General features: G+C 51.7%; 1 protein-coding gene across 1 annotated transcript in view; it reads right to left on the bottom strand.

The window, feature by feature from the left end:
• The window catches only part of MBNL1 (muscleblind like splicing regulator 1), a 71,111-nt gene extending 66,608 nt beyond the window's left edge, over positions 1–4,503 (bottom strand). Inside the window, exon 1 of the mRNA XM_017835435.1 lies at positions 4,489–4,503. The gene's annotated coding sequence lies outside the window, so the exon portion shown is untranslated. The remainder of the gene's footprint in view (positions 1–4,488) is intronic.
• Between the last annotated feature and the right edge of the window lie 19,066 nt (positions 4,504–23,569).

The raw sequence follows: 23,569 nt of genomic DNA on the forward strand, positions 1-23,569 counted from the left end.
TGCTATTTATGTCCCAAAATATTTTTCCGTGAAAATAAATATTTGGCCTATTTGCCCAAAGCAAAGGTCCCACGAGCACACAGGAGTCACAGCTTCGACAGCAGTGCTCAGCTCAGAGCAGCTCCAGGAGGCAGTGGGGCTGCGGAAGGACAGACCGATCCGGGGGCTGAGCTGGCCTGTGCCCTGGGCTGGGCTAACACTGGTCAGGCACCTGGCTTAGAGAGAGAGAACAGAACTTACTGCTGGTTCTGAATGCCCAGATCAGGGTAAACCAATACTTGTCACTGGCTTTATTCTTTGAGCAAAGCACTAAGGTATTCCCACTCCCCCTGCACAGACTGCTGAAGGAAGAGTGGGCTCCAGCATCCTGACAGGAACCACACCCTGCTATGGAATGACATATGCAAAGCCTTCACCTCTCACCTCTGCAAATTAACTTTGTATTTTCTTATCTTGGGATGTTTCATCACAACTGTGACAGGGTTTTAATGGTCTCTTCTCTTTCCTTGCTAATTGACACTAATGGAATGACAATTGTACATATTCATGACAGGGTGGGCTCCAAATGTAACTGAGGGCAGCAATCAAACACACTCACATGTTTATCCTTTTGGTAAATAACCACGGGGTAGCAGGAAGAAAATGTTGTTTACTTTGCTGCCTTACTTGGGAAACTAAGTTTACAGTATATAATTGTAAATAAAACAAAATTAAAAAATAATAATCATAGGCAACTGCTCTAATCCCTAAGGCACACAAACAGACCACCACTCATGCAGGGGAAGGACAGCCCTGGAGCCTCTGCCCTGCACGGGACTGGGCACAGCAGGGCAGACTGAAGCGTAGGAGTCCCCAGGGAAGCAATCCAACCCTGTCAGATCCTCCCCTCTCCCCTCCTTCTGGACAGGAGTAGTAGCAGGAATTTGTTGATAAATACTCATAGTTGCAGAAGTCATCCTTGGCATGGACATAAATAATAAAAATACGACAACAAAAGGGAACAGAACATTTTCTGCAGTTTCACCTTAGCAAGCTGGTCTTTGCTAACAGCAAAATCACCTTACAGCAGTCCCATGGAAAATTTGCATAAGGCAAGGATTATCCACTGGTTCCTGAGCAGGAATCATCCCCTGTTTGGGCATCCAGAGGTGCTAAGGCTCATCCCCCTAATTACAGGCATCCCTGTGTCACTACCACCTCCCCATGGAAGGTGAAGCAGCAGAATAAACCAAGTACCTAAAAGAAATAAAAACAGAGTGGGAAGCCTATGCTTTAATCTGAACTGGCCATGAGTTCTCCATCTCCACCACACGTGTAAGAACTTTCCTGTGGCCACAGAAGCCCTCCTGGCCAGTGAGGCTGAAACCATGTGGCTTCCCTGGTGTGTCCTCTCCGGGCAGCCAAGCCCTCCCAGCTGCCAAGGTGTGCCTCAGCTACTTGCTGGGATCCATCACCACCTCCTGTACTGCACAGTTATAGTCCAGGTTTCCAACACACACAGGCTCTAAGGTCAGGGAAGTCAGAGCAGCACCTGATGCAGGGATGCAGCACAACAGAGCTGGGACATGGCACCAGGACCACGGAATGGGGCATTTACTGCCCTCCACAGACCCCTCAGACACAGACTGCAGTGAGTGCATTACAGATTTTCCTCAGTAAGATTCTCCCTGCTGATAAAATTTTGAAAAGCAGCATTCCCAGTGCTCCCAAGACACACAAACTGGACAAGAACCAGAAACCTCCATGCAAAACAGGCTTTAAAAGAAAGCAACTGCAGCACCTGCTACTTTCAAATACTCATCCATGTGTGGTATTTGTCACAGAAGTGCCTAAAAATGTTAGTTTATTCAATCCTTGGCCTCGCTATAGGAAGCAGAATATAGATAACTCAGGAATTATTACCTGGTAACACCAGAAGATGATGAATAGCACCTGAGACTTAGTAAAGCAACAGAGAAGTACAATTCAGGAGGTGGAGCAATACAGGACAAAATCAACCTTGCTCCAAAACTGAAGAGGAATGTCTACATTTAAGGCTTGAAGCAACTTCATTCACACATTTATTTCTGATTATACTGTTGAACTTCCCAAAGCAAAATGAACCAAGAGCATTTCCAGTCTATAGTAACATCAGCCAAAACCCTGGAATTTTTCACGTGCCCCCCCAGCACACCACAGAGCCCCTCACGGAGCCTCCCCCAACCCCCGGCCTCTGCACACCAACCACAGCAAGGAAGCCAAAGAACAGCTCCCTGGCCTGACTGCCAACAGAAAACCCTTTCAGTAAAGACTTCTCAATTATGATTACTCCCACTATTAGATAATAATATACCAGACAAATTTTAAATTAAAATTCTCCGCTTCCACTAATTAAACTGCTTCACTGATACTCCTACAGACAGACACTATCCATTACCTTGCTAATCCACCAGATCTAAACTTCTAACACCTCCTGCCCCGAGGGTGGAGATGGTCAGGCACCTGCCCAGGCAAGACCAAGCTGGAGGCAACTGTGGGATCCATCCAAACTGGCCATTTCCCATGTTTACAGCACAGCTTTCAGCCCAAAAAACATGGAGCTTGTGCTTGTGTGGCATGTGGCACAGCTGTGCTTCCCAACACTCCTGAGACAGTGAGCACAGAGGAGGATTTGGTGGGAAAACGAACAGAAATCACAAAGGCAGGGAAGGCTGGCGCTGGGTAGGGGAGGGACGGAAACCATGCCCATACCCTCAGCTGCAGCCTGGGGGTCCACAGGGCAGCCTTGGCACAGCTGCTGACTGAATTACAGAGGTTGCTCACATAATGCCCCAATTTCATCCACTGATTCAAGTGCCCCACAGTACCACAAAGCATCTCTGGACCCGGCCCTTTGCTGCCATTCAGAACAAATTTAATCCAGTGATGGCTTTAAGGAAACAAGACAACAGACACACCCCGGCACTTTTGCTCTCATGTATCAGTCCAAGAATTCTGCTCCTGTATATCTTTCCTCAGTAGCCTGAGTAAATAACAACTGCACTATCCCGAACTTTTACAAGTCACACAAACCAGGCAGATTCTACAACTACCTTTAATTCAGACATACAACATACAGAGCAATACGTTTTCCAAATTTTCTCACCTCTGGAGACTGTGAAACTTGAACTGTTCAGTCATCACCACTGCTTTTCCATTTAAACAGCCTTTTACTAAACAGCCTTTAACTAAGTCTGGAGCAGTTTTCCAGCTCAGCAGCCCTGAGTTTTTAAATCCAGGCCTTTAAACCCAGGGCAGTCCAACTCCATTTTACAGTGTTCCAGTCTGCACCTGATCCAGCATGAGCTGGGGAAAGCAGAGACACAGGCCTCACAAAATTTCAATCCCAAAAGCACATGGTGCAAGCGTTGAGCTCAGCTTCCACATACAGCAATCCTGTCGTCACTGCAGCCAGCTGGGGAGGGGGGAGAGGGAGGCAAGCCTTTAATTTCTTCCTCTTTTAGCTACTTTACATTGTCATAATACTGTTTTATGCCAGCAGGCCTGCCCAGGGTCAGTGCCACACAGAGCCAGCTTGGCAGGAGCCTGCAATCTGTCCTCAGGCTCTTGCCCCAAACTTCCCCAGCAGCAACAAGTGCCATCGGTTAATTATTCATCATGCAAATCATTTCCTTGTCACTTTGGAATGTGTTGTCGTTTCATTAGATCTCTTTTTCAAGACAACATAACCCAGTTAGTTATTCTCTGTTACTATTCATTACTCCCATTCCTCTCTTCCTTGTTACAACCCTTCCCTAAACCTGCTCTCCTGTGGTTCACAGTCTCCGTTACCCGTCTCCTGCCGCTGCTGCTGCTGTGCTTTGGGGCATATATTCCCCGCCTCAAAAAATCACCAATAGAAATCACTCCTTCCTAAAAGAAACAATCACATATTTTTCCAAGACAACCATTTTACACAGACAACATCCCTGCGTTTTTCTCTTCCGCTATACCAACGTCTTAACATACCGACTTGCTCACAGCTGCAAAACAAAGTTCTGGATTCAAGAACTTGCCCGAGCAGAACGCGGAGCGCTCCGTGCCCCGCGGCCCGACCCGCCGGCCGCTCCCGGGGCCGGGCCGTGCGGGGAGCGCGCACAGGGCGATGCCCGAGAGCTGCGCCCGCACCGCGGCCCCTCGGCCCCCGCCTGCTGGAGCCGCCTCGGCATCGGGCGGTTTGGGGCGGCCCCGACCCCGGCCGAGCCCCGCCGAGCCCCCGGGCCCGGCCCGGCGCTCCCGAGCGCGGCGGCACCGCCGCTCGCCCCGCGGCCGGAGGGGCCGGGCCCCGGCGGGGACACGCGGGGGGAGCCCCGCCGGGTCTGTCCACGGGGAAGGGCGGCGGGGCCGCGCCCCGGGCCCCCGGCGGAGGTCGGTCCCGGCCCCCGGGCCGCCGAGAGGGGCACCCCCCGTTCCCCGCGAGCCGCCGCCCGCCCCGGGCCCGCCGCGGCCGCGCCCCCGCCCCGCACTCACCCGGGCCTGCCGGCGGGCCCTGCCGGCGCGGCCCGCCCGGCTCAGCGGCTCATGCTGACGGTGCCGCCGGCGCGGCGGGCGGAGCAGCGGCCCGGGCTCCCCGCGCCGGCCCCGGCCCCGCTTCCGCCGCCGCCCCCGCCCCGCCCGGAAGCGCCGCCCGGCCCTGGGCCCGGGGAGCGCGGCCCGGCCCCGCTCACCTGGTGCCGCGGCGGCTCCGCGCTCCGGCAGCGAGGGCAGGGCGCGGAGCGGGGCGGCGGCGCGGCGGGCTGCCCTCCCCCGGGGCCGCCCTCCCTCATCCTCCCCGCGGCGGGCGGCCGGCGCCTCATGAGTCACCGCGCCCGGGCCCGCACACGTGCCCGGCCCCGCCGCCTCCGGCCGGCACAGCGGCGGCGGGGGCGGCCCGCGGCGCTGCCCGGGCCCGGCGGGGCCCGCACGACACCCATCGCCCCCCGAACGCCGTCCCGGGGCAGGCGATCCTCCTGGGATCTGCTTCCCGGGGCCGGCAGGAGCGCCGTGCTTTCCTCCCGCCTCCGCCCTTCTTTCATCTTGGCGAGTCGAGCCCATTGCAGAGCGGTCGGGTTTGCCGGTGTGTCCCAGGAGCGCAGCCCGGCTGCTGTGGGGCCCGGGATGGGGCTCCCCGGACACCCCACACCCGCCCCGAGGCTGCTCTGAGCCCCCCCGGGCTCCGGTGGGACCCTGTCCCTCGGAGAGCAGCGGGCCCATCACCCGGGCCCCAGGTCAGCTCTGCCCGGGGTCACGGGGCGGGTGTCGGTCCTGCCGTGCCGGTGACACCGATGGGAGAGGGCAAGAGAGGAGCCACAATAGTACAGATGAGCCAGACACGTGTGGATGTGTCCCCTGACAGGACACTCACACCCAGGGCCACCTGTGAAGGAAGCTCACCAAACCACACCACACCACAGGAAAGACATAAACTGGAAGTATCCCAAGGGAGGGCAAAAAATAATATGAGATGTAAAAGCATGACTTACCAAGGTGAAAGGAACTAATGGAGAAGACCAAGGAAGAACCTGCCTGATTTCACTTCCTATAAAAACTGATTATAATCTTGACAGTTATATATTGTTCTCTGCACCTACAGGACAAAAAAAGAGAGGTACACACACCTAAACACGCAGAGGGGCAGGCAGGCTGCCAGGCAGGGGGATGTGTGGGGGCATGCAGACATGCAGAGTTTGGTCCCACCACTGTCAGCCCACCGGGATGTGGGACAAGAGCTCCAGGGAGAGTGGTGGGAATGAAAGCATGGAAAGAGCTGGAAGCAGCGCCAAGAGTGAAGGAAACAGAGCAATGATGATCTGAGATTTAAGGGCACTATAAAGAGCAGGGAACGACCATCCCTGAATTTATGTCAGTGAGGGAGATGGTCTTAAACTGCAGGGAGAGAGAGTCAGGCTGGACTGAGAGGGGAAAAAGGATGACAAGGTACTAAATCAAGGTCAGGCACTTGTCTGGAGGAGCATTCAGGTACACTCAACCCTGCCTGGGGCAAGGGAACAGATGAAGTGATCTTCTGTTGTCCCTCTTTCAGATCTTTGTTCCCCTGCCCTGCCAGGTTACTCTGATCTCACTTTTCTGTTACAGCAGCAGCCTAGTCCCTCCCCAGGCTCACAATAACCTACTACACTGTTCATCCTTTTTCTTTTATTTTTGTGCCATTTGCCATAAAAGTGTTCTATGCCTTTGAAAACTGTGTTTTTCAGTTCTCTCTACGTTACCATTTTAATAAAGTCCACAACAGGATTCTCTGACTTTGTCCCTTGCTATCAAAGTGGCAGTCAGGCCTGAGCCAAACCGACACCCAAACCCTACAAATATTTGTGATGATTCCAGGAGACATTTCACGTAATATTTTCTTCCAGAGGATTATATTGTATGAATAACTGGGTACATCTAACTGCATATACACATGTGCTTTCAAAAAAACCTCAATTATTCTCTTTTCCCTTAAGGTTTTAGTTTCGATTTCTGTTTTCTTCTGGAGGGAGCAGTTCAGAGCACTGTTGCCTCATGGTGAGCGTTCCAGCAGTTTCTGTTCCTCCTGGTTGCTAAATTTAACGGTACCAGTTAGCCAAGACAGGGAAAACCCTTCCTGCCCTGGGCACAGGCTCTGCCCAAGCAGCTTGGCGGGCATCAAAACTCACGTGGGTGCCCAGCCCCCTCCCTGCGGGGCTCTCAGCAGCAGGTTCCCAGATGACCAGCGTTGCTGCCTCTCTGCAGGAATGACAGGTACCACAGGGGCTTGAGCTGCTCTGGGGTTTGGGAAGCATTATAAAACACACATGTCACACACTTAGAGCTCCACCTCCAAAGAACGTTCTCCTCACTTTGGTCATGAAAATTAAGAGCCATCAAATGTTCATGGAGTGAAAGAATGTGACTCCTACACACAAGCTCGCTGCCAGCATAACCTACAGCATGCAAAACAACATCATAATGTCTGTAAGGGGTTGCTTTTGTCCATAAGTCCTGCAGCTGTTTCACATCAGCCCTCTACAGACAGGGACTGTGGCGCATGGCGAGGGAAGGGCTTTGAGGGCTGCTGCAAAGAGCTGGGTACCGTGGGTACCACACGCCTTAGAAATCAAAGCACAAAAAACTATAAAAGGCTTTTCCATTGTTAAGTTTTCAAATTTGGTCTGATTTCCCTTTCACAGCTCAGGCCAGTGTCCCGGCCCAGCATGGGCACTTCACCGAGGGGCTGATGCTGTGCTCCATGTGTGTGCCCCACTGCTCTCTCCTGTGGGGAAACACCAGACACAACAAACACCTCTGTCCATAACACCTTACACTCCTTGGTGAGGTTACTCTGAATTCCCATCCCTCTCTCCTTTTCTGTTTCAGTGTTAATAGCACAGCACCGTCTCTCCCCAGGAACACTGGCCATGGCAGCCCTTGGGGCTGGATGCTGTGACAGGCTGTGGTCGTGCAGTGGTGCCCTGTTGCCAGAAAATAAACACACAGACTATCTCCCTCCCTCCCTCCTTCCCCCAGACAGGTCCCCATTTTCAGCTACGGTTGAATTCCAGCCTCCCTCTGTTGCTACAGACTGGGGCTCTCATGCTACTTGTTTTTTTAAACTGGGCTGTTCGTCCCCAGACAACAGGAACAGGAGGCTCCAAGTAAACCACAAGGCATATCAACATCAGAGAAGACAAGGAAAAAGACAAGGAAAAAGACAAAAGGTTTATCTCCAGTATCAGGTTGTGTTAAACATGTCCATCAACACAGACACCTTGTTCCAACTATTTCTACCAAAAACCTCTGGGGGTTGTAGGCCTGTGAAAACTTTGTCTTTCCATCTTTTCCCTCTCATGCTTGTCTTTTTCCCCACCCCAAATCTTGTAATTTGTGTTTACAAGTCTGAGCATTCCTTATTGCCCATACCCAGTTGCTCCAGAATATGTTTATTTTTACCTCACAAATGAAAAAAATCAGAACTAAAGTGGCATCTCTACTCCAACTGAATGCTGCTTTTATTCATATGTAGGTACTGAGCTTTTGTTGCCTTCTGAAATGTCAAATGATCGCTCAGAATTACATCTGCCACATCCTTCAATCCATTACAGATTAAACCAAACCACTTTGCTGTTTGCTTTGAAATCTATTAGGCCTTGAGACTGGAAGAAATCTGCTTTTCAATTTGCCTTTTCCCTGGTCCATAGTGGGGGTTATGTTTTGTGAGATGAAGTGATAATGAATAATTCCTCACTCCATTTGGGAGCTAAATGATGTTACCTGCTCTAGAGATCTGAACTCCAGCTGCTTCCTCGTGAGGCTTTTTGTTCTATTACACAGCCTGGTGTAGATATAATTAACTTTGCTTTTTGTGTGCTCTAATCCCCCCTGCAACAGAGCAGGCACCACTTTGGAAACAAAATGGGTTAAATGGGCATCCCTCCTCAGAGCCTCTGGAGCATCCGGTGTGCCACATGCCCGAGGGAATGCAGGCACCTCACTGACCCCGAGAACTGTCTGATACCTGCTGGTTAGCTTTACTGGCTTTTTTTTTCAAGAAACTGGAGACTGAAAGGACAAAGAAACATTTGGTTTTCTTTCAGAGAAATGCCATGGTCTTACACTTGTGTTTCAATTAAGTTTAATCCAGATCAGAACAAAATCCATGACAACTGGCATCCCATCATATTTTGCTATTTGCCTGCCTCTCCTGGCTTGTGCACTGTGCAGGCAGTGCAGATGTGCCCTCAGATAATGCAGCCCTGGCTGCACAGCCCCGATGGGCTCTGGGACTGAATATTGTACTGGGCCATTCGTGCCCTTCCTGTTCCCGTTGGAGCACAAAGAACTCCTCGAGGCTGTTTCCTTCGCCAGCCCTGGGCATTTTCAAAGCACTTGTTGCAGTCACAGAGTTTCTGTAAAAACTCCATACTGCCCAAACTCTTCTTAAATAATGTCCACAGGGCAGTTAATAGCACGTCATCATCTGCACAAGTGATCTTTCCTATACACAGAGCTAAAAAACCAGCCAGTACCTAAAGCGTGCTCCTGGTCCTGCCTGGCATCGGCAGCGTGGCCGCTGTGGGTGCCCCGCTGGCACGGCTGGAAGGGCAGCTCCCACCACACCCTCCACCCCTGCTCACAGGGCCGAGCTCCATGGCCAGCGTTTGGTTGCACTGCTAATTAGGTTTATTTAATTTCATTTTCCCGTGGGAATGACCTCCCATTGGGTTGGGTGCTGCAGTGGGACAGCCCTGCCAATGACCCTGCCAACTCCACAGGGAGCTGCTGCTGCCAGCACTGCCTCGAGAGCTGGTGCCTGCTGGGATCCCCACTCAGACATCTCCCTCTGGGACAAGGCACAGCTCCAGTCTGCCTTAGTGCTGGGTTTATCTCCTGGGCACCTGGGAAGGCATTTCTCACTATATCCTGTGAAGTCAATGCATTCCATTCACATCGGTTTGTGCAGGTTACAGGGGTTCAAACCCTAGGGCATGGATGTTAAGCACGAACTCTGTCATAACAAGATGTCTGGGCAGGGCAGGGTAAAGAGGAAACCTTAAGGAAATCTCAGATCCAGGAGTCTCCCAGATCATCATACAATACCAACAACAATCAAACACCACGACAGAATAATTATCTTACAGCAGAGGAAGATAAAGAAACTTGTCATTGCACACTTGTGCGTCACTCAAACCAAAAGGTGTAAATCAGGACTCAAGGGCAAAAAGAAACACTGTGTGCAGAGAAAGTCTTTTGAGAGACATTTTATGGTTTAGAGTCCCCGTGCTATTGCAAATGGAGCAAGAAAGAGGAACTCTCCTGGCTGAGCCAGCACGGCCCTGGTGCAAGTGTGGCAAGAGCCCGACTCCAAAAATGGTGCCAAGGTGCCAGCCCTTCCCTCTGAACCCAGTGAGGCAGCAGCAGGGCCAGCAGTGACCCAGCCTGGGCTGGCAGGGCCCCATGGCACAGCAGTGGGACACCAATGTGCCCCAAGTCCAGCGAGAGGATGGCTGTGGGCATCCTCTTCACAGCTGTACCTCAGTAAAAGTGCTTCCTCACTGCAGAGCTCCCACCCACAAGGGGCATGGGCTGCTCTCTACCTGGCCTCTCACACACACAGACAGAAACCACAGTGCAAATTCACCAAGCACCAAGTATGTCCTGCGTCTTCATTTTATCTCACCAAATAGCTGCCATAAAACAGTCACAAAATAAACCTGGACTCTGATTTTCCTTCCCCCAGCTTTTATTAAAGGCAGACACATGCATTACTTTGAACCCAGGCTGAACACCCTGGAGAAGCTGCTTGCTTCCTGATGCCCTTATTTGTGCAGCACTGGTGAAGCTCAAGTTCCCCAAAAAGGTCTGACACGAGCTCCAGTGCTGCCTCCCTGCTCCTTCCGGGCCCGCTTCCGTGGCTGCTGCCGGCACACGCGGCCAGCACTCCTCACGGGGACAGAGGACATTTTTTCTCTGTTTGACTGATACCATCTGCATGTGCATTTTTGTAAAGATAACGCACGAACTGCTGACTGGGCCCCTTCCACTGTGTTCTCCTTTCATTTTAAAGCCTCCTGCAACTATTAGGTGATAACGTTTTGGTTAAAAGTAATAAAATGCTTATAATCTCTCCTAGTCCACAAGGACCTAAATGAGCAAAATCCACACAGCAAATTCCCAGCAAATATGGTATGCATTATGGCTTTTGCACTTTCTGCAAAGGCAATTCCTTTCCTGCTCTGCAGGTCATGCTGGAGCCCCCCAGCCCCCACTGCTCCGTGTGGCTGCTCCTGGTGGCTGCTGCGTGTGATCCCACATTGTGTTTAGTCAAGGAACTCTGGCAGCAGTGGATTTCACGGTAGGAAGCCAAGAGTTCACTCTCAGAGGATTAATGTCGTTTTAATTTCCCGTGGGCTTAACCAACAACCCCCCAGGGAGTGCAGCAGGGATGAGGAACAATGCTGCAGGGGTGGGCACCCACCCGCCTTGCCCGGGGCTGGCGGGACCCTGCGGAGGAGCGGAGCGACACTCGACCCCATTGGGAAACGCACCCAGAGCGGGGCAGCGCCTCAGCCAGCCCTGTCTCCACCAAGAGAAAAGAACAGATGTTAAACCAGCTCACGGGGCTCCTGTGAGCACGTGAAAACCTTTCTCTCTGGTTTCCCAGCACAGTAAGCCCCACAGGAGATCAACTGACAAAACCGTACCCAAAGCAGCAGAAAAGAGAAGATGCACCCGCCGGCGCCATGGCAGTGGCTCCCGCGCCATGTTTGTCCCCATGTGTCCCCGAGAGCCGTTAGTGCTCACTCAGGGTGCAGCTCCACACCACGGGGGTCTCTCTGCACCCCCGGCATGTGCCACCAAAGGTCTCTGGTAGGGTCTGACTGCGACTCCTTTAGCGCTATTTCAAACCGCGGAGTTTTCTTACTCAAACTTTGCCTGGCAAAATCTTACATTTAGTATCAATTTCTCCAACATATTATTTAAACTTCCGTAGCTCAGGATAGCGAGACCCACATGCGAAGGCAGCGCAACGAAACACGGCAATAAAACCACCCAGCTCTGCAAACAACTCACCGTCACCCAGCGACAGCCACCCTGTGCCGCTGTGATCTGCGGGGCTGGCGAGGGCCACGCGCTGGGCCAGAGGCTCAGTCCCCACCTGGGGCTCCTGTGCAGTGCGTGGGGCGCCGGCAGCGCTGCCGGCACAGCCACCGCCTCCCGGTGCCACGGGGCCAATTACAACGTGCCGCTCTCTGCGACCATGGGACGGCGGCCTGGCGAGGGGGAAGCGGTGACAGACCAGAGAATGACACCAAACCTGTAGGGCCAAGGGTGAGTGAGCCCTACGTACGGTGGTAACCATGGCCACGGGCTGGGGTTTGCATATATAGTTTCTTAAAGAGGCAAAAATTTACTTTCAGCGAATAAGAAAGGACGTGCCAGAGGAAGTGCTTTTGCATGGGGGCCACGGCCAGAGCCACAGAACAGCTCGGTGCCTGAGCTCACAGAGCCACAGAACAGCTCGGTGCCTGAGCTCACAGAACAGCTCGGTGCCTGAGCTCACGGAGCCACAGAACAGCTCGGTGCCTGAGCTCACGGAGCCACAGCACAGCTCAGTGCCTGAGCTCACGGAGCCACAGCACAGCTCACGGCTGGGGCACAGACATGAGGTTTGGAACGCTCCGGTTGAAGACATCTCTGCTGCAACCCATTAATCTGCCCGCTGGCATCTGGTGGGGGAAACAGGTTCAGGCCGCTGACATGGCCATTGCCTGCAGTCCCTGGAAATGGGGCAATGGCTGGGGAGGTGCCCCCGGGGCTCCTTCCTGCTGTGAGCCACAGATAACGGCACCCACAGCACGGCCGCCCTCCCCAGCCAGGCCCTTTCAGACCCAGTTTTGCTATTTCTGCCATGGTGCCGTCATCTCCAGGCTTCCAGTGCCAGCAGCCCTTCCGCCCCAAGCTGTGCTGTGCTCAGAGCTGGCTGCAAACATCCCTCACCCAACCCAGGGGGAAAGCTGTGGCCCCTCAGCTTCACTGGTCATGCCAGCCTTGGCAAAACCTGAGGAGAAGCTCGAGCCTGGCAGTGCCCGTGGTCGGCATGGCCCAGGGCAGGGCTGCGTGGGTGGCAGGGGAGCCCTGGCACTGCTGCAGCAGCAATGTATCCGGCTCCCTCTGCAGCAATGCTGTCTGGCTCCCGCTCCGGAGCAGGAGGGCTGGTTCCTGCAGGGCATGGAGCTGCCTTTCGGGAGCTGGTCCCTGCACTGCCCGAGCTCCAGGGTGTGCTGGAGGTGCAACACACGGGTAAAGCAGCCTGGAAGCGCTGCCGGGAGGCTCTACAGGCAGAGCCAGTGTGGCCATGGACAGGATTTCCTGTCACGTCTTTCTGCCTCTCCACCAGTGTCCTCCTCCACTCCTGCCTTGCATCAGAGCACTGGTGGGTTCACCATCCCACTCTGCAGGATATTGCAGGAGTTAAGGGAACTTCCATGAGCCTCTGCCTGTCTCGTGGCACATACCAGCCAACCCTGGCCTGGCACAGCCCCAGCGCAGCCCCAGCACCAGCACCAAAGTGGCGGGAGCAGGTCTCTGTCTGCATGGCTCCCTCACCAAGGCCACTGCAAAAACTGCCCTGTGGTGAAGACAACAAACCTTGAGTTCTCATTTCAATCACTAATAAATAACAAAATCAATTGCAGAGTGTAAATTATATACACCGACTTAATTTTACTGGGACTTTGGAACAAGGTCCTAAGAAATATCCATTTCTAGTATAGAATATAGAATATATTCTACAGAATATAGAAATTTCACCCACAGAGATACAACAGATAAGAGTTCCCACGGGTGTGAGCCCCCCCCATGCAGGAACCCCACGTCCCTCAAGGGCTCAGCCAGAACAGAGGCATCCCTGGACAAGGGTCCTGGTCTGGTCTGAAAATCACAGCTGAAATGACAGAGACTTTCTCCTGCATGGTACAGCCCTGGCACTGCTGGGCACAGCACCAGAGCAAACACCCCCTTTCATGTGGCATGAATACACATCTATAATGCTGAGAGCAGGGCCCGTGTGCCTTCCCTGTGGTGTCAGACACTCAGCTGGGGAAGTCTTCACGCTCCAGTGAATGAGTAAAACTGCTCATTAATTACTGATCACAGACAAACTTGTTGGCACATTTTTGCTCAGGCCATAGTTTGCTTTGCTGTGTTGGTTCTGCATCGAGCTGAAGTGTCAGTCCCAGCCTGCGCAGGGCAAGTCGTGGTGGTGGAACACATGACAACACTCTGTCTGGCTTTTTTCCTTTTTAATTGTTTTCACTCCTGAAGAGTTGCCCAAAGCCTCAGGTCTTTCTCAGGCTGCAGTTATTAAAATAATGAGTTCCTTGGGAAAGGCTTTCCTCTCTCAGCCCAAATGCCGTGCCCCGGGGGCCGGGCGGGAGGAGGGCAGCGGACGGGGCAGTGTCACCGCCTGCCTCCCCCGCCCGCGCTGGAATGTCCCCGGGCTGAGCTCAGGGCCCGCGTGGGACCGGCTGCTGTGAGATGGCACAGCACAAACACGGAGAGCGCTGAGCAAAGGGCTTCCTCTCCCTGCCAGTGTGAGCAGGGACCCTGCGGGGAGGATCTCTGCAGAGGACTGTGCTCGTGTCTGCTGCCGGCTCTGCCAGCCCAAGGGCAGGGCTCTGCACCAGGGCTCGTGCCACTGGCAGCAGCAGGGCAGTGCCAGTGCCAGTGAAGGGGTTTCTGTTCTGGATGTATCAGTGGCTTTAATACTTTCTCCTTAAAGGTGGCAGTGTCTGACTGATCACCTGGCTCTGTGTTTTTCATTATTTTTCCAAATTTTGGTCATATCTTTGTCTCTGTTTTGAAAAATGATGACTGTAAAAGTTTTCAGGGGCAGCAACATTTCATTTGGTTTGCAAAGATTGAGGAGCCTTTGATTAACCTGTAAAAAATTATCTGAATTAGAGGAAATGTGGGAAACGGGCAATCTCTCCTCTCCCTCATTAAGAGATAAAGTGTCCTCACTCTTTATTTTCATCCCAGTGTTGGAGATAACAGCTTTGCCTTTCTGCTGGATATCAAAGATCCAGGCTGGAAAAAAGTCTCTTCCCTGATATGGGACCAGGACCAGGATCCTCACGCTTTTACATTAAACCCCAGTGTGATTTGTAATAACAAACTGGGATTGCAAAAGACCCTTTTGTCCCTTCCTGTGTTGTTTAGGCATCTTTCCTGTTTCCTGTGAGGGACTGTGTAACTGCAGGCACACCTCTCCTGTGGGCACACTGGCCCAGCTGGCACTGGGCAGGAGTGGGAGCATCACAGCATCCCTGAGCTCCATCCCATACAGGATTGCTTAGGTTGGAAAAGTCCAAACATAAAGGAGGAGGGGGCTGGCTCAAAGAAGTAAAACATGTAATTCCCAAAAGTGAAAGCCACATGTAAATGCAAAATGCACCAGGTAAAATAACTGATACTTGCTTTTTGGTTTTCCCCTTCAGAAGGTAGATGCCAAACAACTGATGCTTTGAAAGGCCTTTCCTGCTGTATTTTTTGTGTCTTTTTTTTTACTAAGTGTATCCAGACATAAAAGATATTTTTAAGAAGTTTGCAGATTTTCAGGCCTAGGATTTTAATTTTCTTTTTCAGTCCTCCCTGTTATCATCCCAGTGCCCAGCAAAGAGCCAGTAGAACTCTGCTCCTTCCCTGCCCTTCACAGCCTCCCTGGGCTTCCACAAAGAAATGCCACATTCCTGCCTGCACCAAGGCAGCCAAATTAAATATTAGCTCCTGGAAACGGTGCTCATTTCTCTCCCATATCTCCTGGGTGAGGCTCCCCAGGCTCTGGAGCTCACTGGTACCGCAGTGCCTGCGATGCTGACGGCAGCTGGCGGAGGAAGGAGTTCCCCTCCCGGAGCAGGAGTGCCAGTGGGTGCTGGACCCACATCTCCTGCCACCCTCAGCACACGGGCATCAGACCCAACCATCCCGTACAGCCAGAACCTCAGGCACTAGGACTTCATCTCCAAATCATTATTTCAAATCTGAGCTGTGGGGTCTGTGAGGGGCATTGCCCATAATGACAGAGGCATCAAAGAGTTCACAGCCACATTTGGAAACAAAGGAATTCTTCATGGAAAGACCATAGCCAACTACTTATTAGTTACTCTCAATATTTAACTGAAAGCACAGCTGTTGCTGTGTGCACAGGAGCCAGAAACACTGCTCTGGTTGAAAGCTCTGGAGTTTTGGTGTTTTATCAAAGTATTCCCTTTGCTTCTGGAGGTTTTGTGTATCTGATCCAAAGCAGCCATGTTTCAAGGAATTCTGCTGAACTGCCAAGGGGCACAAGTGGAAGCAGAAGGCGAGTCTGCCTTCATACAGAACACAGCAATTCCAGGCATGGACATGTTTATAACGGATCACGCTCTAAAGGACAACGATCATTTTTGTCTGACATTTGTTACAGCAGCATCAGCTGATCAACATGGTCTGGCAGAGCAGTACAAGCTGGAGTCCTGCTGAAATGCTGAGAGCTGTTCATGCTGCTGGCTGGCTTCAGCACTGGGAGAGGCAGAGCAGCTCCGAAACAATGCACAGCCTCCCCTGTATGGTGAAATAATGCACAGCCTTCCCTACAGTCCCACACTGTACAACACAGTCACACGGCCAGCACTGCCACAGATGGACAGGCAGGTACAGGGAGCAGCAGTTCCCTCCTGCCGATGAGGGACATTAAAATTGCATTTCAACGTCTGATTTCATTTTGATGTGACCACGGAGGGCTGTTGCAGCTTGGCTTACACATACATTGCTATATTACAGTATAAGGAGCAGGGCAGACATGACTTTCTGTGCCCCCGCATTTTTAGCCAAATGACAGGAACGCTGTTTTTCCCCCATGTTTTAGAGAGCTCTGGCCCCAGCAGTGCCCAGCTCCAGCCTGACAGCATCCTACATTTCTGCACACCGGTGTTGGTGTCACAGCCCTTCTGCCGCTCCCCTCTCAGAGCACCAGCCCCGTGTGCCAAGAGGGAAAGGCTGTTCCAGTCCTTCTGTGGGCCCGGCCCCGCTGGGAGGGGGCAGTGCCAGGGCTGTGCCCTGACGGAGCCGGGACACGCGGGGGCAGTGGGAGCACGGCAGGAAGAGGCGTGGGGGCAAAGAACAGCCAGTGGCTCTGCCACAACACCACCAAGCCTCTCCAGCAGCGACCAGAGCCATAAATCCTCCTGCTGCCAGCCGAGTGCAGCAGCGAACGCCCTGCCCAGTGTCCCTGTCCCTGATCAGCCCTGCGGTGGGGACGGGGAGCGGGACCCCCGGGCTGTCCCACCACTGGTCCCAGCCGGCTGCGTGGGCACAGCCCTGCCAGTCAGTCCCTTGTGCTGTTTCCAACAGCAAAGTGCAATCCTTGCGGTGCCAAAGGCAGTGTGGGACAGCTGAGACCCTTCAGGGCCCTGCCTGGGAGAGGACATCACTTTTTTATCACTCTGTTGAAGTGATACCTAAAGTTTTCCTCCAACCTTGCAAATTGGAACACTCAAGCCAATATATCCTTCTGTCTCTTCAGCAAACCACAGTCCTCAGCTTCTTTAGAAGATGCTGCTAATTCCCATGGGTCTAGTTGAGACCTACTTTCATCTGCTGTGAGACATCCTTCAAATAAGCATTTTTATAGCACATATTTTCCCAGCCTGAGGAATTAACCAACACAGACAAAGTATTTGGGGGAGGGGAGCACTGGGTTCACAACATGAGAGGCCACATTACTTCATTAGAACAACTTCTCTGGTCAACAGCCCCCATCCAGATGCACCAGCCCCATCATCCTTTCACGCACAAAGTAAAAGTTATCAGATTAAAAAAAAGTGGAAGACAACAAAAGTACTGGTTCTGTCTTGCTCTCACCAAGACCATGCCAAAAAAAGACAATTTCAGAGGTTTTTCTGTAGTCACAAACAGGCTGACAGACCCCATCAGGTAACCCAAGTGCAGCAACGAGCACAAACCCAGGGGACAGACAGGGGACAAACACGGGACAGATGGGGGACAGATGGGGGACAAACACGGGACAGACAGAACACACCACCCACTTCACCTTGACACAAACTGAGTTCCACGATCTGCTTTTCTACAACTCAACTGTTCACAGAAACATCCATCCTGTTCATCCAGACCCCTGGCTGTATTCCAGGAGAGCACAGCCCTTCCACATCCTGCCATGCCACTGAGAAAAGGTCAGAGCAGTGCTCGCCCAGTACACACCAGTTGGAGCAATGGGCATACTGGGGCACAGGGCAATACCCCCAGAGCCAAGGTTAACGATCAGCTCATTCCCTAAACAGCAGCTGGGTTCTCTGACTCAGTATTTAAAGTTGTTCTCTTTATAGTTAAGTAATGACAATAGCTGCACGTCATAAAAATCAGATTGCTGGGAATTGGTTATTAGGTCATATTTTAATTGTTGTTTTTTTTTTTTTAGGGAAAGAGGCACTGTCCTATGTACTGCCTGTTTTTGAAATGGATATAAGGAAAAATATTAAAGATACTATTACAGGACAGAAAAATAAATAAGTAGTGGCACATCCAGACAGTGAGTGCATTAAACAGATTTATAGGCTGCCTGTTATAGGCATGAAGAAGAAACCTTCTTTAAAATAAGATTTAAGCAGCCCAAGGAATCAAAATTAAGCCCTTCATGCTAAGAAATATTGTTGGAGAAACTTCTGTTTGATGATATTAGTAAAACAGAATCACTGTAATGACAGGCAGCAGCTTTCAGGAAAAAAAGCTAATTCCTCTGATATAATTCAAAATAGGAATAAAGTAGCTAAGAGGAAGCATTTCAGTCTGATTATTTTTATTTTTGTCCTGTGTAGAGCAATACTGGGTGTTACACAGAGCAGTCTGAAAAGCATTTTAGGAGGTGAGCAGGCTTGTTCTTCCTCACACAGGCAGCAGAGCCTGAAAAGCTGCTTTCACAAATATATCAAAAGTCACACCAAGCCCCTTGGAACCTCGTATGTCACAGTGAGCAGAGGAACTGTTAATGAGAACAGGATAATTGTAACTAAACATTAATTCCTCTCTATTTATTTTGGTGAAAGGTCAATTCTGATGTTATTTCTTCCCTTGCCAAGTTGTAGCAAACACTCAGCCCAAAGGTGTTGCAGGCAGGAGAAAACAAAGGCTGAATTAACCTCTGATGGGAACAGGAAAAGTCATTTCAGGCTCCTTTGAGGATACTACTGAAATCCCTCTAGGAAACAACAGAGATCAAAGCAGAGCAGAGAGCATCTGCCCAGGAGCTGCAGCTCCCTGCTCCAGAGGAGGATGAAGGAGGGCACTGGTCCTGGGGGAGGGCAAGGACAGGGGCTGGCACCTGGGGGGTCACAGCACTCATCCTGAAACACAACCAAACCCTGGATCCAAAGGGATTTTATGGAAATCAAGCCATCTAAAGCATCCTGTGACACTTCTCTACGTGAAGCAAAACAAGCAGCATGAAGCACCACCATTTCATAATGACTGCCCCGAAATGCAGAACAACTAATTAAAAGGAAATAAGATAAAAACGCTGAAAAGCAAATAGGAACCGAAAATAAATTGCTCCCAGGTCAGGAAAAGATTATTTACCTGTGACAGAACTATACACACAAACCTCAGACAAGCCAGCGTTGCTTAGGGCAGTTGATAGCTAAACCATTCCCTGCAGAAATATTGGGTTGAAGTACAGAGAAAACAGAATTTCTCCACACACCATAAAGAAAAATAATGTTAGGATGATAAAGTACTTTCTCTTCACTCAAAAATACATTGCTAGATATAAAACTCTAGTAATTGAACCTCATATACAAAGTTTTTAAATCCAGGCCTCTGTAGAAATGTGCTCTAGCAGGACCATGTTTGTTTTCCCTGGCTGCTGCTCGCCCTGGAGAGCCCCCAGCCATTGTGCTCCTGCAGGAGAAGGATTTCCGCTAGTAAACCTGCCAGGGAAACACAACCAGGCATCCCAGGAGCTGTATTTCATTAGGAGAATGGCAAACTCAAGTGCCAGGAGCTGCTGAACAACAAAGCAGACGTGAGCAGCCCAAGGTCTATTAGGTAAAGCTACATTCATTTTAAGACTCTCCATGGGCTGGTCAGGGGAAAGGAGATTTGGGGACTGTTTGTTTAAAGGAAGAGGAAGTCCATATGATTTCTAAAGCTACCATTCCAAGGATGGAATGATTCACACATCCCGAGCCATTTCCCAGACCAGCCAAGGACATGTGTATCCCTGCAGAGCCCTCGTGTGCAGCTCCTGGCTGATGCCTTGGCTTACATCTGCTCTTTGAACTTCCATTTGCAGGGGATATTTCTGGGTGTTTTCACCTGTAACCCAGCTCTGTGGATTAGGTTTTTGCACGTTGCCCCTCTGCTACATCCACAGAAGCCACAGGCCCCGTGTGCCAACCCTGCTTCCATGTGCCACATTTCACAGCCCTCCTGCTCGTGTCACAGAGGGCCTCAGCACAGACCAGTTCCCCCTCACGTTGCTGCACAAACACTAAACACACATTTCCGCTGCCAGATAAACCAAACTGGGTCACTTTGTTTCTCTACAGCAACTCCTGATTCCATCTGACTGTCCCACCACAGCCCAACACCCACACAGCGCTCACACGAGCTCTGTCTCCAGCAAATAATCTAAACAGGCTTTCCCAAGAAATGCCACGTTCAGCAGTAATTTCTTCTGCTGTAATTTATTTAGGTAGAAAAAAGACATTTGAGAACTGTCAGGTCATTCTTACCTGTTGGGTCGGGTCCTTCCTCATGTCCCTGTGGCACAGCACTGTGGGCGCTCCCACCCACATCCTGCAGGCAGCACAGGACTGGGATCCTTGTGCAGGTAAGGAAACAGTACCACGGCTCCTGTTTAGCCCCTCTGGGTCTCACACCCTCTCTGATGGAGCTCCTGGGGCAGGTGGTATCCATCCCCTCCTCTGGCTCATCAGCACTGCCAGCTGCCCCAGCCCCTCAGCCCTGCCCAGCACTGCATCACCCGGCTGGGCAGGTCAGCAGCTCCCTCGGGGGGTTTCCTCGGGGGGTTTGGAAAGCTGGGCTGTGCCAGGTTCAGTCCTCACCTTTGCCATCAGAAAGAAGGAATCAAGGCAACAACAGGTGGGCTGTGCCTGTTCCTGAACAGCACTCACCAAACAGACCAGCTCTCTGGGAAGGAAACAGAATTGCTAAGACTGAGCCTTGGAGCAGCTGAGAGCACACAGTTTATTTCAGAAGTCAGCAGGCAAGCTGTTGGATTGCTTTATTTATCAAATTACTCAATTATTTCAGCTGGAAGGTTATTCATTAGACCTTTCATCCTGGGATTTTTATGTGACTGTGTCAGGAAGTGAGGCAAGAGCACAGGACCGGACAAAGCAGCAGTTAAATGTTCCGCTTCACTTATGCAGGCCAACATCACGGTAAGACACAGAAAGCTGAGAGGGAGATGAGTCTAACAGGCACCTTGCCCTGCAATCAGTCACCTGCAATGCCCTGCCCTCAGGTGTTCCTGTGCTCAGCTCAGACCCTGATGCTGCTGATCCAAAAGCTGCATTGAACAACCATGTAAAAGTACACTTGTTGAAGTGTGTGGTGCTGCCCACCTCAGGTGCTGCCCACAGACCTTGGGGGGCTGCTTGGGTGACAACACTTCACCAGCCAAAGGGGAGTGTTGGGCTGGCACAGAGACTTCCCAGAGTGTAAAGTTCCTCCTGGGCTCCAGGAAGATTATTGAGCTTAAATATTTTTAGGAAGTAGAACCCAAATTGAAACCAAGCAGAAGTTAGCTAAATTAATGTCTCCATTGCTGCCAACATCAGCAGTTACACTTTGAATTGCCATGTGCCAGTGACACGGTCAGACACACCAGTGGGACTCAGAGGGTGTCAGCTCACCCCAGATGTCCAGGGCTGAACAGGCAGCCAGTCCTGGTACAGCACAGTGCTGAACCCACGGCCCTGTGGGCACTCCTGCTCTGCTGGAGAGAGCTTAGACATCATTTTTAAAATAATGCAGAGCGGGAGCTGCTGTGGCACAGAGCACTGTGGAGAGCTGGGGGGCAAGGAGCCTGTCCCCAGAGCAGCACCACCGAGGCAGCGGCAGGGCAAGAGGGGATGGGAACAAAGGCAAATCCTGGAAATACCCTCTGAAGGTCAGGAAAAACCCTGCAGGACGTTTTACACATTCCGAGCTGCAGACAAACTGAGGTTTTCCTGGGTTTGGAATGAATAAAAAAGCAGATCCATGTGTTTTCCAGTGGGTGTGGCGCTCGTTGTGATTTCCCTCCAAAGGCAGGTTCCCACATCTCCATCCCCTCCAACCAGGCATCTGCTGGAGAACATATCTCCCTCTCAAACTGACTTGTCAGGAGCCCAAAGCAATGGCTGAAAGCAGCCCATGTCCTGGCCCTGTGTTTCCCGGGAAAGTGGCTGCTGGGCCGGGCAGAGCCGAGGGCAGAGCCGAGGGCAGAGCTGAGGGCAGAGCTGAGGGCAGTGCGGCCCCTCGCCCTCCCCACTGCTCGTCCCAGGAACAGTTATTTTTAGATCACTTACTGCCACTAAAACATACTTGGACTATTTTCAGGCTGACTCACAGCTGAATTCCTGTTCTGGAGGCATTTCCAGTCCCCACCCAAAATACGGGAAGACAAAACAAAATGAAACCAAAAAAATCCTGGCTGGCCCCGAACCAAAGCCCAGAGCACGTGTCCAGCTGTGCCGGTGTCCAGAGTCCAAGCATGGCTCTGCCCAGGGGGAGACCTGCACCCACAGCCCATCACCCACACCCAGCTCAGACCTGCTTAGCTTAGCTCAGGTGAAACAGATTGTGTTTTGGAGCTTTCTTAATTCAAATTCTTTCATGTACTACTCAGGAATAGAAGAATTAAGCAGACAGGAGCCGGCATGTGGAACTCAACATAGAGTTTTTTATTCTATTTGATCACATTTTTAATTGCAAGACCAGCAACACCACAGCAAACTGTGTAATGACCAGAAATTTCACCCATAAGTTTGGGGAAATGGAGGTCATGGAGACTTTAGAGACTGCCACTAAACCAAAGGTACAAAGCAGGGCTGTCTCAGAGCAGGGGGGGAGAGATCAGAGGCCAGCAGGTCTCTCTGGAGCTCCCCAGCTAAAGAGAAGGTGCTGTGATGTGACTCATGCAGGTGCTGGGGCAATAACAGCATCTCTGTCAGGGAACCAGGTGATGGAGTGCTGGGAGCTCTGCTCAGCAGTGCTGGGCTCCCAGGGGCACAGGCACCAGGCCTGACTTTGCACCTTTCTGATGACGGATCTTTGGTATATGTTGACAGAAGGAGCATATATTTGGAGATGATTATCTGTGGGTACCCAGCCAACAGGGAACAGCTGTGTGGGTACATGCCACGCTGGTGTGTACACAGGCAGGTATCCTTAGTGACTCAGCCACTCGGAGCAGATGACTCTGCTCACCTCTGTGGACACAGCAAAACAACTAATTGAGCATATTAATGCACCAGAACTGTCACTACACATTGTTTATGAAGAGAAATCACCTCCTGGCCATCGATACCCAGGCATGGGATGCCACGTGCTGTACAGGCACATCTCTGGAGAGGGCAGTGGCAGCCAGCGTGCCCGTGGCTCCAGCCCCTGCCTCAGGGCTTGGACTAGACTCGCTGGGCAGGACAGCAGAGCAGGACCCAGGCAAGGCCAGGGCAGTGACACCTGGATGTTGTTGGGCTGGCAGTGCCTCCTGTTCCAGCAAACCCAGCCTTGAGCAGGATTACTAAACTGGCAAAGTAACTTGAGCTTCTGCATGGCTGTTTCTGTGCTAAAAGAACCAAAAGCAAAACTGTTTCTTCTGGACTGCTGCCAAGAGCCCAGAGTGACCCCCCTGGCGGGCACAGCACTGCTGCTGGGAACCAGCCCCTGCTCTGGTGACGCTGTGACGGGACCGTGCCGAGGCACAGGACCGTGTGACACGGACCAAGGCAGAGGGTGAGGCTTCGGGGACACTCCAGAGATCAGCAAATAAAGTGAAACAACACAAAGGAGACTTTCTCTATTTTTT

This window comes from Lepidothrix coronata, unplaced genomic scaffold, assembly GCF_001604755.1.
Source record: "Lepidothrix coronata isolate B3197 unplaced genomic scaffold, Lepidothrix_coronata-1.0 Scaffold256, whole genome shotgun sequence".
Classification (NCBI taxonomy): domain Eukaryota; kingdom Metazoa; phylum Chordata; class Aves; order Passeriformes; family Pipridae; genus Lepidothrix; species Lepidothrix coronata.